The sequence below is a fragment of the Lotus japonicus genome, chromosome 5 (assembly GCF_012489685.1).
Source record: "Lotus japonicus ecotype B-129 chromosome 5, LjGifu_v1.2".
Taxonomy (NCBI): Eukaryota; Viridiplantae; Streptophyta; class Magnoliopsida; order Fabales; family Fabaceae; genus Lotus; species Lotus japonicus.
In genome coordinates this window covers 47,706,703-47,720,897 of record NC_080045.1, presented here as the reverse complement: position 1 = coordinate 47,720,897, position 14,195 = coordinate 47,706,703, and the positions used below count along the sequence as shown (strand labels likewise).

General features: G+C 37.4%; 1 pseudogene; it reads right to left on the bottom strand.

The window, feature by feature from the left end:
* Positions 1 to 2,664: 2,664 nt before the first annotated feature.
* On the bottom strand, positions 2,665 to 8,091 carry LOC130720770 (DNA-directed RNA polymerase V subunit 7-like; annotated as a pseudogene).
* Positions 8,092 to 14,195: the final 6,104 nt, after the last annotated feature.

Genomic DNA, 14,195 nt, shown 5'->3' with positions numbered 1-14,195 from the left:
TTAATTTTATGTTATTTTTATTGAATTTTTGGATTTTTATTTAATTCAGAATTTTATGAGTTTTTATTGTGATTTGTTAGTTTTTATTAATAAATTTTTTAGGTATTTTTATTGAATTTTTACTTTTTTATTTAATCTAGGTAAATATTAGATAATTTGGTAAAATATTTTAAAATTTTAATATTTTATGAAAAAGTTTCTCAGATTTAAAATTACCTTTAAAAAATCGGTTTCAAGATTTGTTATGGAAATAAATTTTAGGTGAAGAAAAATTTTATTTTTAGAGTATTAATTAAATTTTATGTTATTTTTATTGAATTTTTTGATTTTTAATTAATTTAAGATTTTATGAGTTTTTATTGTGATTTAGTAGATTTTGATAGTTTTTATCTATATTTATTTAGTATATAAAATAAATCCTTACTCTAAAAATAAATAAAAAATAAATCAAGATAAAATCAAGAAATAAACAACCTAAATCCTAATCAAATCTAAAATTTGAAAATGTATTTTTTTATGAGAATTAACTTGAAAATACACGTGGAATTTAAATCACTTATCACAGATTTTATATTAAGATAAAATCATGAAATAAACAACATAAATCCTAATCAAATCTAAAATTTAAAAATGTACTAAATAAATATAGATAAAAACTATCAAAATCTAGTAAATCACAATAAAAACTCATAAAATCCGGAATTAATTAAAAATCCGAAAATTCATTAAAAATACCATAAAAATTAATTAATACTCTAAAAATAAATAATAATATAAATTAAGATAAAATCCAGAAATAAACATCATAAATCCTAATCAAATCTAAAATTTAAAAATGTACTAAATAAATATAGATAAAAACTACCAAAATCTAGCAAATCACAATAAAAACTCATAAAATCCGGAATTAATTAAAAATCCGAAAATTCAATAAAAATACCATAAAAATTAATTAATACTCTAAAAATAAATTAAGATAAAATCAAGAAATAAAAAACCTGAATCCTAATTAAATCTAAAATTTAAAAATGTATTTTTTTTATTAACGAAAAATCAGGGCACATGTGGCAAGTGGGGCTAAGGAGAAAGAGCTTACATGTAAAATATTAGGTGAGAATTAATCTGGGAGCGACACGTCACTAACTTGGCCTGTGAGAGCGACACGTCATGCTAGAAATTGTTCTTTTCTAATATATATTGATATTGATATTAAATAAAATTGAGTGTAATTTTTATTTCTTTATTCTATTACTTGTGAAGTTATAGTTAATTTTATCTATTGTTGTTTTAAATCAACTATTTTAGTTATATAATTATGACTATATTGTGTCATTTTCATTTGTAGTTTGATGTTTTTCTTTTTTTTATTCAATATTATTACCTAATAGGTTATATATTTATTTAAAATAATATTAATTAATTGATAGCGGTAAAACCGGTTGGACCACGGTTTCATTACGGTTGAACCAATGAATCGTGAACCAGTGTCCTCACCGGTTTGATCACCGATTCGGTTTTAATAACCTTGGTTTTTATGTTCCCTAAAACTAAACCAAACTGGCCTACATGCACCCCTACCCTAATCTACTTATCCTATCCTTCCTACTCCCTCCGTTCCAGAAAGTTTGTAGTTTAAGGTTGTGGCACAAAGAGTAAGAAAACAATTATTGATAGTATAATTTGACTAGATTGCCCTTATTTAATTTTACTAGTATGATGTGCAACTATTAAATTATACTTAGATAGAGAAGAATGTAATTAATATGGAAGAGTTGTGGTTGGTTAATATGAAAGGTAATAAGTGAGAGAAAATGTATTAAATGAGGGTATAGGTGAAATTTTTTTGCAAAAAAATGCATTGGTTTTCTAAAACAACAAACATTTTGGGATATTAAAAAATGGTGCAAAACAACAAACTTTCTGGAACGGAGGGAGTAATACCCTAATATGGAAGGCTAACACCGTTATACATCCTATCCTTCCTAATATGCTTTGTTGTCTACAAATTTTAACACTAAACCGGAAATTCATGCCCTTTTCCTTTCATGATAAAGTTTCAATCACACTTAAGTGGAAATGGAGTGAAGATAAGCGATAGGAAGAAAATAATGAGAAAGTAAGAAATGTGATAGATAATACGATTGAAAGAGAAGAGAGATAAATAGAAAGCAAAGTGTAAATGAAGAGAAAGTGTGAATGAATCATAGCACTTGTATTTAACCAACCTACTCACATCACTCCTCTAAGCTCTAGTTCTTGCTCTGGGTTCTGTACTTCTGCTTGATGTACGGAGAAGCCAGTTTGACACCCAGCATTCTAGCAATAGAGTGTAGGAACCAGAAAAAAGATTATAGGTTGAGCAACTTTCTTTGTTGGACCACCAAAGGTTTTTATCTGCTCTCAACCATGTCCAGTAATGAAAGCTGATGCTTTTACAAGCTCAAATATTGGCAGCATAGTAACTGAGTTACACAGTTAGTTTAAGAGTTCTGCATTCTCTATCATTTAACTGCAGAATTACAGATATCTTTTGTAGTTGATATAATATTCAAGTAGCAGATAACGGAATTTTAAGAGGTCATTCAATAAAGAAAGCAAGAACAGTAGGCATAATTTTGCTAATGATAAAAGAAGACAAACGACTAGAAGGAATCACAAATCTGTTATTCACAAGACCAGATCCACACTGCATTAATTTGGTTAATGGGTTCCATGATTTGTCCCAGGAAATAAAACAGACTCAAATGCAACATAAAAACAAACTACAAGAAAATGTAGCTAGATATCAGGGGATGCAATTGGTCCAAGATAATTGCCTTCCAAACTGACCAAGGCATGAAGTTCAAACCCCCTTTTTGTCTCCATCCACCTTGTACCGATCTAATGAGATCATGATAAGATATTAAATGACAGCAAAATTAGGGACGTAGTAAGTGCAGGGATATCAGTTAGCCTATAATCATGCAATATCAATTTGGATAGTCAACTCTAGACATATCTTAGGAGTTTTTATTAGGTGAATCAATCTATAATCTGTATAGCCCAATCATAGGAGTTTTAGGGTGAAGTTTTCTGTATATATTGATATACTGTAGAGATGAATAACAGAACAGAATTTCTTCTGTCATATTATTTCTTTATGGTATCAAGAGCCAACTCCAGGCTTTGATTCAAAACCAGGGCAATGGCTATTCATGAAGAGGAGACTTCGAAGGAAGAACCTCGTAAGCAGGAAGATAAGATGGTGAAAAAGACTTCATCATCATATGATTTGAATTCTAACGACAACCCAGGAAACTTGATTACTCAAGTGCAACTTAAAGGGGAGAATTACGAAGAATGGGCACGGGCCATCAGATTGTCATTGCGGGCTCGAAGAAAATGGGGCTTTATAGAGGGCACCATTAAAGCTCCAGAGGAAGGCTCACCTGAGATGGAAGATTGGTGGACTGTACAGTCTATGCTAGTGTCATGGATTCTAAACACCATCGAACCAGATCTGCGTTCCACCATGTCTTACGTGGAAAACGCAAAAGATTTGTGGACAGACATCAAAGAAAGATTTTCTGTGGTGAATGGCCCAAGAATTCAGCAGCTGAAATCGGATTTGGCGAGGTGCAAACAGGATGGCATGACAGTGGTCGCATATTACGGAAAACTAAAAACCTTATGGGATGATTTGGCTAATTACGAACAGATTCCAGTTTGTAGTTGTAGAGGATGCAAATGTGACGTAGCCTCAAAATTGGAGAAGCGGAGAGAGGAAGAAAGAGTTCATCAATTCCTCATGGGATTGGATGATGCTATTTACGGAACTGTTCGATCAAACCTCCTCGCAACAGATCCACTACCCACTCTGAATAGGGTATATTCTACACTGATTCAAGAAGAAAGGGTGAGGACGATCACCCGAACCAAAGAAGAAAGAAGAGAAGTGATGGGTTTGGCTGTTCAAACAGGTGAACGAGGAGTTAAGGGAAGATGGGATGACAAGTCTGTGACTTGTACTCATTGTCATCGAGCAGGACATGAAGCAGGAGGTTGCTATCAACTCATTGGTTATCCTGACTGGTGGGGAGACAGACCAAAAAATGAAGGGAAAAATGGTGGACGAGGCAAGCAACTGCAGCAGCGATCAGGATCTGGACGAGGGAAAGGAGGGGCTGTACGCGCAAATGCTGTGCACAGTGGCGGAACAAGTACAGGAACCAAAATATCAGAAGGAGATGGTTCGGGTTTGGCAGGGCTTACTACAGAACAGTGGCAGGCACTGGTAGAGTTACTAAATGCTCAGAAAACAAATTCTAAGGACAAGATGACAGGTGAGTGTGATACCAATGCATGGATAATTGATACAGGAGCTTCCGACCACATGACTGGTAACTTGAACTGTATGCATGAAGTTCGTGATATTCAAAGTTGTCCAGTTGGACTTCCTAATGGACAATGTGCAACAGCAATCAAAGAAGGAAGTGTAGTGTTGGATGGAGGACTAAAACTAACTAATGTTCTCTATGTGCCTAAACTGGACTGCAATTTGATATCTGTTTCACAGTTTATAGATGAATTGAAATGTGTTGCTCAATTCACTGATAAGTTATGTGTTGTGCAGGACCGTACTTCGAGGATGCTGATTGGAGCGGGTGAACGAAGGGATGGGCTCTATTTCTTCAAGGGCATTCGAAGAGTGAGAGCTTGCAAAACTGTTGGGATGCATTCCATAGACATGTGGCACAAACGGTTGGGACACCCTTCCTTGAAGGTTACTAGACTAATTCCTGAAGTTAGTAAACATCAAGATAGCAATGTAGTGAGCAAAGCATGTGAAGTTTGTTTTAGAGCTAAACAAACTAGAGAGAAGTTTTCTTTGAGTGACAATAAAGCCAGTAGTACATTTGAATTAATTCATTGTGATTTATGGGGAGCATATAGAACTTCTTCCACCTGTGGTGCTTTTTATTTTCTGACAATAGTTGATGACTATTCACGTGCCGTGTGGGTATACTTGTTAGCAGACAAACGAGAAGTGTCCCAAACGCTTCACAATTTTTTTGCCATGGTTGATAGGCAATTTCATAAACAAGTAAAAATATTCAGAAGTGATAATGGGACAGAATTTACATGCATGAGAAAATATTTTTCTGATCATGGAATAATTTTCCAAACATCTTGCATAGGCACACCGCAGCAAAATGGGAGAGTGGAACGAAAGCATAGACATATCTTGAATGTCGCTCGAGCCTTACGGTTTGAAGGTAATCTTCCGATTAAGTTTTGGGGAGAATGTGTTTTAACTGCAGGATATTTAATCAACCGAACTCCTTCCAGTGTTTTGAATGGGAAAACACCATATGAGATGCTTCATGGGCAGCAACCTGCGTATGAACACCTGAGAATATTTGGCTCCCTATGCTACGCTCATAATCAAAAGAGGAACGGTGATAAATTTGCAAGTAGAAGTAAGAGGTGTGTATTCATTGGCTACCCATATGGCAAGAAAGGATGGAAGGTGTTCGATTTAGAAACAAAAGAGATTTTTGTCTCTCGAGATGTTGAATTCATTGAAGCTGAATATCCTTTCGCTAATGATGTCACTACTAGAGAAGACGTCCCTCCTAATAATTGGAGCTGCGAAGGAATGGTTGATGAAGTGTATGATGGTGTAATAGAAACAGATCACACAGGATGTACTGAAGAAAGTGGTACTGCAACCGTGGTTGATAAGGGGGGTGAGCCAGATTTAGAGTGTGATGAGCAGGTTGTTACTCCTCAGACGATGGACAAACAAGATGTGGTGCTCCCATCTACATCATCATCTGAGTCAATATTGGGTAGAGGACATAGACTCAAACAACCTTCTACTCGCTTGCGGGATTATGTGACAAATACTACTAGAAGATTGAGCCCATCCAACTGTTCATCCTCTCCAAAGGCAGACTCAGGTGCACCCTATCCCATAACTGATTATGTGAATTCTGACAAGTTTTCTCTTGCACATCGTGTATTTCTTGCATCCATTTCACAGGAAAAAGAGCCTATCTCTTATGCCGATGCAGTAAAAGACAGTCGATGGAGAGATGCCATGAAAAGTGAAATACAAGCACTAGAAAGCAATGGAACTTGGAAAATGACACAATTGCCTTTAGGAAAGAAGGCTCTTGGCTGCAAATGGGTCTACAAAATAAAGCATAAATCTGATGGAAGTGTAGAAAGATTCAAAGCCAGGTTAGTTATTCTTGGCAATCGTCAAGTGGAGGGGATCGATTACACCGAGACCTTTGCACCTGTTGTAAAAATGGTGACAGTGCGCACGGTGTTGGCCATAGCAGCTGCACGAGCTTGGGAATTGCATCAAATGGATGTGCACAATGCCTTTTTACACGGTGATCTTGAGGAGGTTGTATACATGAAGCCGCCACCTGGTTTTCTTCCTCAACAATCTGACATGGTATTTAAACTTAACAAGTCCTTGTATGGACTGAAACAAGCGCCTCGTTGTTGGTTTGCAAAGCTTTCAACTGCATTGAAACACTACGGTTTTCAACAATCTCTCTCTGACTATTCTCTTTTCGTCTTGCAAAAACCGGGGGTACACCTTGTGGTATTGGTGTATGTTGATGATCTCATTATTACAGGCAATAATCCTGAAGCTATCACCAAATTTAAGGCCTATTTACATGCTTGTTTTCACATGAAAGACTTGGGGTCTCTCAAATATTTTTTGGGTGTTGAAGTGGCACGATCTTCAGCTGGAATTTTTCTTTGCCAACGAAAATACGCACTTGACATTATAGCAGAAACTGGTTTTTTGGGAGCTAGACCAGCAAGTGTTCCAATGGAACAGAACCAGCGCCTGGCACTTTCTGAGAGTTTGCCTTTTCCTCATCCTGATCAGTATAGGCGGTTAGTAGGCCGTCTTATTTATCTGTGTTTTACCAGACCTGAACTTTCCTACTGCGTGCATGTGTTGTCGCAATTTATGCAGGCGCCTAAACAAGATCATTGGGAGGCTGTTGTCCGAGTTGTTCGATATTTGAAAGGAAATCCAGGACAGGGAGTTCTTTTGCGTTCGGATTGTGATCTGCAATTATCTGGTTGGTGTGATTCTGATTGGGCGAGTTGTCCTTTAACTCGCAGGTCACTTACAGGATGGTTTGTTCTATTAGGATCCTCACCAATATCTTGGAAAACTAAGAAACAACAAACAGTGTCTCGCTCCTCTGCTGAGGCAGAGTATCGTTCCATGGCAGCTATTATAGGAGAATTGAAATGGCTCAAAGGTCTCCTTCGCAGTCTTGGTATCTCACATCCTCAGCCTATGCGAATTCACTGTGATAGTCAGGCTGCACTTCATATTGTCAAGAATCCAGTCTTTCATGAGCGCACCAAGCACATCGAAGTTGATTGTCACTTCATCAGAGATGAGTATATTGCTGGAAATATTGCGCCAGCTTACGTCCCTACGCGCGCACAATTGGCTGATATTTTTACAAAGGCCCTTGGTCCAACTCAGTTCACATCTTTGCTGTGCAAGTTGGGCATTTGTAATTTGCATGCACCAACTTGAAGGGGGGTAATGAGATCATGATAAGATATTAAATGACAGCAAAATTAGGGACGTAGTAAGTGCAGGGATATCAGTTAGCCTATAATCATGCAATAAGCCATCTCACCAGGACATCATTCGCAATCTTGGATGATTTTTCATTCATGAAGTAAGCATTCTCACCAGGAAAGTAGCGGTAATCAGCCATCTTCACATGTGAGAGAAAGCCCATGCTTCAGAACCCCATGCTTCAGAACCTTGTGGACAACACCCTCTACTATCTCCCCCTTGAAAAGCTTGAAGGTCACAGCGTTGAAAACAACAGGGAAGAGCACATCCCCAGTATGCTGTCTGACTTTTCCTTCTCCTACTTTATCCAGTGTAGTCACTGCAGTAAAATAACCCAGATCTTTGGTGGCCCTTTTCGCAGCAAAGTCACCCAGAAGGCGGATGAGGATTGCTCGCTGAAGCATTAAACTTCCTTGTTGCAGATTTTCAGCAGCAATTATGACATTCCATGACAGTTGGACTTTGAGAAACATTGTTAAACTGCTCGCAATGAGAATTGAGAATCAACGCAGAACAAGAAGGGCGTGTTGAGCACAATACCAAAGACAAGACTCCTCTGTTTTTTCGTATTCTTTCTTCTCTTCTCTGCCTAGGCTGCTCCTTTGGCTCTATATATGCTCCTCTATTGCTTTGTTTCTTTTCAAATTCATTAAGTGTTTCATTAATGGATTGCCCGATTTCCAATCTTTATTTCTTCGAAATCATCTGATTCCATTTCCACTAATCTTCCATTAATGAACGTGTTTGCTATTTCCAAGGAGAGTTTTTTGTTATCCACTCTTAAATGACTTTGATATGATCATTCTAGTACTTAAGTCTCACCAAGTTTTGATCAGCCAATAGTAGACATAGAAAATGGACAGGTTGGTCGGGTTGAGCTCTACTTGATCAACCCTGAACTTGTTAAGAGTGGATCAGGTTTTGTTAGAAAATAACACAGCTGAAGCTGAAGAAGTAAAATAAATCAGGAGCACAATCAACAACACAAAATAATATAACGTGGACACTCCAAAACTGGAGAAAAAACCACGGCCGTTGTCAAAACCGACAAAAATCACGGCCGTTGTCAAAACCGACAACCAGAGAATAAACATTATGTGAAAATTGTTACAACACATAGACTTCACTCTCAACCACCTCATGACCCCAGTACACTCACACTCTCCAAAGTAAATATTTGAACTACATCTCACAATACTCTAAAACAAGAGTATAAGAGAAAAAAACACAAATATAAACTTAAAGTGTTTACAGGTGCTACTGCTTGGTGTTTTTGGTGTGTTGAAACAAGGAGTCTGAGATCCCTATATATAGCATTGGACCCTCCCACCCCTCATTAATCTAAGTGATGTGGGACTTCTCCAAGATGCATAACTTGATCTTTTTTCTCCTCATTAGCAATGTGAGACTTACATGCAAACTTGAGGTTCTGTTTTTAATGCAAATTTCTTCTTTATTAATTCTCTTCATCTCTATTTCTGATCTAGGGTTTGCTTAATTCCGTAGTTTTAGAAATAAGAGTTGATGCATGTTCGCTTAGTTCATGTTAGTTCGTAACTGTTTCTTAATCGCTTAGTTTAGGAAACTGTGAATTGATATTCGCTTAGTTAATCAACTCTCACGAATTAGGGAAACAATAAGGAAGAATTAATCTTTTGTAACCAATGAAGGTTTGTTGCACTTGAATGTTATAATTCGATGACTAACACTTTCTTTTATCTGATTAAATCTCTTTTAAGTTTTGTTTGTTACTTTACAATCAAATCAATCAAACCCCCTTTTTAATTGCTTTGTTTTACTCTATTATCAATTAATACTTCACCGAGTTCTTGTGAGATCGATCCTGGTGTTCAACACCTTGTACTGCATTCAAAGTAGAATACTCTGCCACGCACCCGCGACAGTGCGTTCATAACAAAGTTGTAGGGGTGAAGGTTTGGGAGGGTGAGGGTGAGGGTTTGAGGGAGGTGCAATGTGTGGGGGGGGGGGGGGGCACCGTGAGAGGTAGGAATGACAATAGAGTTGTGGTCGTGAGAGTTTGAGGGTTAAGGATTTGAGGGAGGAGTAGGGATGCCATGTTCACATTAGCATGACCATAACCATAACCGACACTAAGCGATCGATGTAGTTAGCTTTGTCCATGAAGTGCTGCTAATTGATAATGGGTGGACGCTAAATTGATTGATGGTTTTTGCGTCTGTTGTGGGCCACACTTATGGTCAGTAAGCTGAAGCTAAGTAACGTCATATGGGGGTAGACTTTCATTAAATGGAATTTTTTTTAAAAGCTGAAAATATCATTGAATGAGAAAAACAACATGAGGACAAACCCCCTCATGAAGGAGGTGCAACTAACATAAAACCAGAATTCGCAGCACGCCTCCTAAAAATCACCACACTAGGAATTTAATTTTTATTTGACGCTAAAGAACAAAAATTAGCTTTAGTATCGAACTAATATTTTACACTAAAAATGAGATTTTCTTATAGTGATAATAATTATTAAGCATAAAAGTATATTCATACGAACTAGGATAACCTTATTTATATTATCCATTTTTATTTATAAATAAGTCAAATTTAAATAATTCTTTTGAAATAAAAAAGTGATTACTGATAATAAATTTGTAAATTTTTAGCTTACTACAATTACCCATATTTAGAAACATTTTACCATTCAATTAATTTCTCTGTCAACTTTAATTTTCTTTTTAACTTATTTCTCAGAATTTTATTTCTTTTAATTTATGTCTTAAAGTTAATAATTTCTCAATTTATTATATTACATATATTGCTCGGGGACATGAGTAGCTCACTTACTGAGCTAAGAAGATAAAGGGTATTGAAGGGTCAGAGTTCAAATCCTAGTGAAGGAACTAATTTACTAACAATTAATAACTAACATTTACCTATAAAAAAAACATATATAGTGGTAAGAGTCAGGGAAATATGGGTTGGGGTGGGGACGTCCAATGATCAATATTCTTGGAGGAAACAATTTATCTTTCTGATATAAAAAAATTAAATAAAAAAAATTTTATGGAATGAAAAAGCCTATATTTGTTTCTATTTAATTTACTAGTATTTTTTACTCGTGCGATGCACAAGGATATTAATTTTCTTTTTTCGTGTAATTTCTTAAAAATTTTGCGTTAAATTTATTAAGTTTATTCAAATTATAAAAGGCACTATCAAGTGTGAGTAAGTCTCACATAGAAAGAAAATGATAATTTTGAGTTGTTTAAATATTTCTTTTTGACAACATAAACTCATATTATTGATTAGCCATAAATCAAGCAAAAAATAGAACCAACATATTATCAAAACCTACTCCTCTAGAGTGTACAAACCCCTCCCAACGACCACAAAGAGACTTTGAGATAGGACCTCATTAAAACCTTCATAGGAAAAATCCAGTGGGAAAAAATCCTAGGTAAGGAAAAAGAGTAGTATCCAAATATCAAAGATTCATCCCTTACAAAAGAAACCACTTTAAAAAATCCACCTAAAATCTAAACAGTACCTTGACTATTAACCCCAAAGCAAATTACTAGTTAACATGTACATGAAACCAAACTACATGCTAAACCTTCTGATCCCACGACTTGAAATAAAAACCTTCTGATCCCATAGCAATGAATATATCCTCCATGTTGTGATTCCACAAGCATTTCCAAACGAAGCCTGCTAAAGCACCCTGCACAATTAGACAGCAAAAAAACACATCCAATATACCCTGACCAGTCATATAAACCCCATATGTTCCTTACAAATCCCACCCCACTAAATAACATTAAATTCCTCCCCACCCAGTTAAGCATACGAATCACAATAACCCCTCAAATCACAAAGGGCCATCCAATTTTGAGTTGTTTATAAGTAAGATGTTTCGTACACATAATGTTTTAAGTAGGGATGTTAAAATTATCCACACCCGTGGATAAAAAACCGCTATGGGTAAAATTACCCGCACCCACGGGTATCAACAGATTTATTTAATCGATATTTCTAGCTACTATCCATTTATTAATGGGGCGGGTACAGATATTAATGTATCCATACCCATGATACCCACCCAATATATAAAATACTAAAATACCTTATATATATATATATATATATATAAATGTATATTAAGTCTACTATCTAATGAATTTGTGTTTGAGTTATAGTTCTCCTTCAAGTAAACTTATACAATGGTAACGGTAAAAAGAAGCCCTTATACTAAAAAAAGGTAGAGAAGAAGTATTTTCCTTTACACATTAATTGACTGTAAACTTATGTGAATCCATTTATGATCATGGGTGTTCGGTGCCCATGGATATCCACGGATATTTGAAAATCCGGTTAAACCAACTTAATGGATATCCATGTGGGTATGGAGCGGTTACAGGTATAAATTCTTACACGTGGAGCGGGTGGTGGGTATATACTATCTATGCCCACCCATACCCATTGACATCCCTAGTTTTAAGGTTTTGGGTGAAAGATGTGGTGTTCAACACACTTGTGTTTGCTCTTTACCCTAATGTGATGATCACTCGTAGTTTTAACATATTTCTTCCCCTAAAACCACCATGGTATATGTTCCTAGCTCAGACAATATCGTGTCGCAAGGAGGGTATTTAGAATCAACGAAAAAAATATATGAATATTAAGTAGAGTGGTGTCTTCCTTACGGTCTGAATATTTGAATGAATTTTATTGTCAAAATGAACACCATAAATGAAGAAGAAAATAATTTTTTTTTAAAAAAGAAGAAATTGGATCAATTATAAACTATGAAGAAAATAGAGTAGAATATCACATATAAACCTTAATTAACGATAATACAAATAAAGTAGTGGACTGGGCGAGATCCCAGGGTCCCTCGCCTAGGAGCGCCAGCTTAAGGCGACGAGCGGACCAGGGATTTGGGCCTCCTCCCAGAGGCCCAACCGGCCCATTAGGAAGGGTTAGAGGCGCCAAGCCCAACTCCACATCTATAAATAGGGGATGAATACCAATTGTAAAGGACTCTCAGCTCATTTGTGAAATAACAAGATTGAAATTCAGTTACTTTCTCTCTTTAAAGCGGTTATGCTCTCATTCTCTCTAGGAATCTCGCATCACGTTCCTTACACTCTAGGTACTATACCTCATCTCAATGTTCATGGATAGAACATTTGGCGCCGTCTGTGGAGACCGGTAGATTACGATTCCCGGACTACGTGGATTATGATTTGGTTGAAAGAAGTTCGACTTTCCGTGCAATTCTCTTTGGTTTCTTGATTTTCGGTTAAATTCTTGATTCGCTAGTGACACTTGATGGAAGCGCAACATCGACGAAGTAAAAGAAGGATGAAACACACGCGTGATTAGCGCCGCGCGTATGGAATGCGGCGCGGTGAGGAAGCGGAATCCTCAGTCTTCTTGTTGGAACCTTCGGGAGAAGGACCTCCATCACCTCAGCCGTTGGACGCTCACAAGGATTGGAGGTGGCTGATTCGCGAGGTCAATAGTCGCCTGAAGCAACAGGATACGGAGGTCCGAAGGGTGAATACAATAGTGGAGCTTTGGACATTGCAGAGGAAAAGCTATTGGAAATCCTCGAGGGAGTGGAGGAATTCGTCTCCAAAAGGAAAGATGGCGTGCTTGGACAGATCGTGCGAAGTATAGAATCTCCGGGAACCGCGAGCAACGCGAATGAGCGGCAAACCGAGAGGTGAATGGTGCGCCTATCACCAGGCCATGGGCCACGTCACAGAGGAATGCCGCACGTTGCAGCGCGAGGTGAGAAAGCTGATAGCGGCAGGAGAACCTATTAAAACACAGGGCGGTAATGCTTTGATACCTAAAGGAGTAAACACGATAGTTTGAGGGTTTGGAGAAGGAGGAGTCACTAGTGCAGCTAGAAAGCGCTACGCCAGGGCGGTGAACACAGTCACGGAGGTTCCTTTCGGCTTTTCACACCCAGACATTATCTTTTCTTCCGATGACTTCTTCGGAGTAAAGCCGCATCTGGACGATCCGATTGTAATCCTCCTTCGCGTCAACCAACTCAATGTACAACGAGTACTTTTGGATCAAGGGAGTTCAGCGGACATCATTTACGACGGAGCGTTTGATCGGCTCGGTTTGAATGAAGGAGACCTTACTCCTTATGCAAGGAACTATGGGGGGTGCGAGAGAGAAAAACTCTAAAAAGCGCTAAAACAAGCATAAAACATAAAGAAGTAAAGCTGAATCGATTAACTTGAAAGTAAAATACAAACAAAAAGTTTAAACGAAGTAAAGAGGTATTAAGCGTTACAATAACTCGAAATAGGTTAACATTATATCTTTTTCTCTTATTCCACAGCGGCTCCAAGGTCAACACAAGCACCTTCCGGCGGATCTTCTGGACCCACCAGTCCGGTGGGGGTAACCTTCTTGAAAGCCCCCAGGAGGCCAAGGTTAATAGTACGATGAAGGTGCTTGACTTGAGCCTTGGCAATTAGGAAGTCGCGGATACGCTCATTAGCCGCCGCGTGAGCAGCCTCCTTCCTTATCTGCTTCTCCAAGGCGATGGCCTGGGCATCCTTCTCAACCAAGAGTTTGAA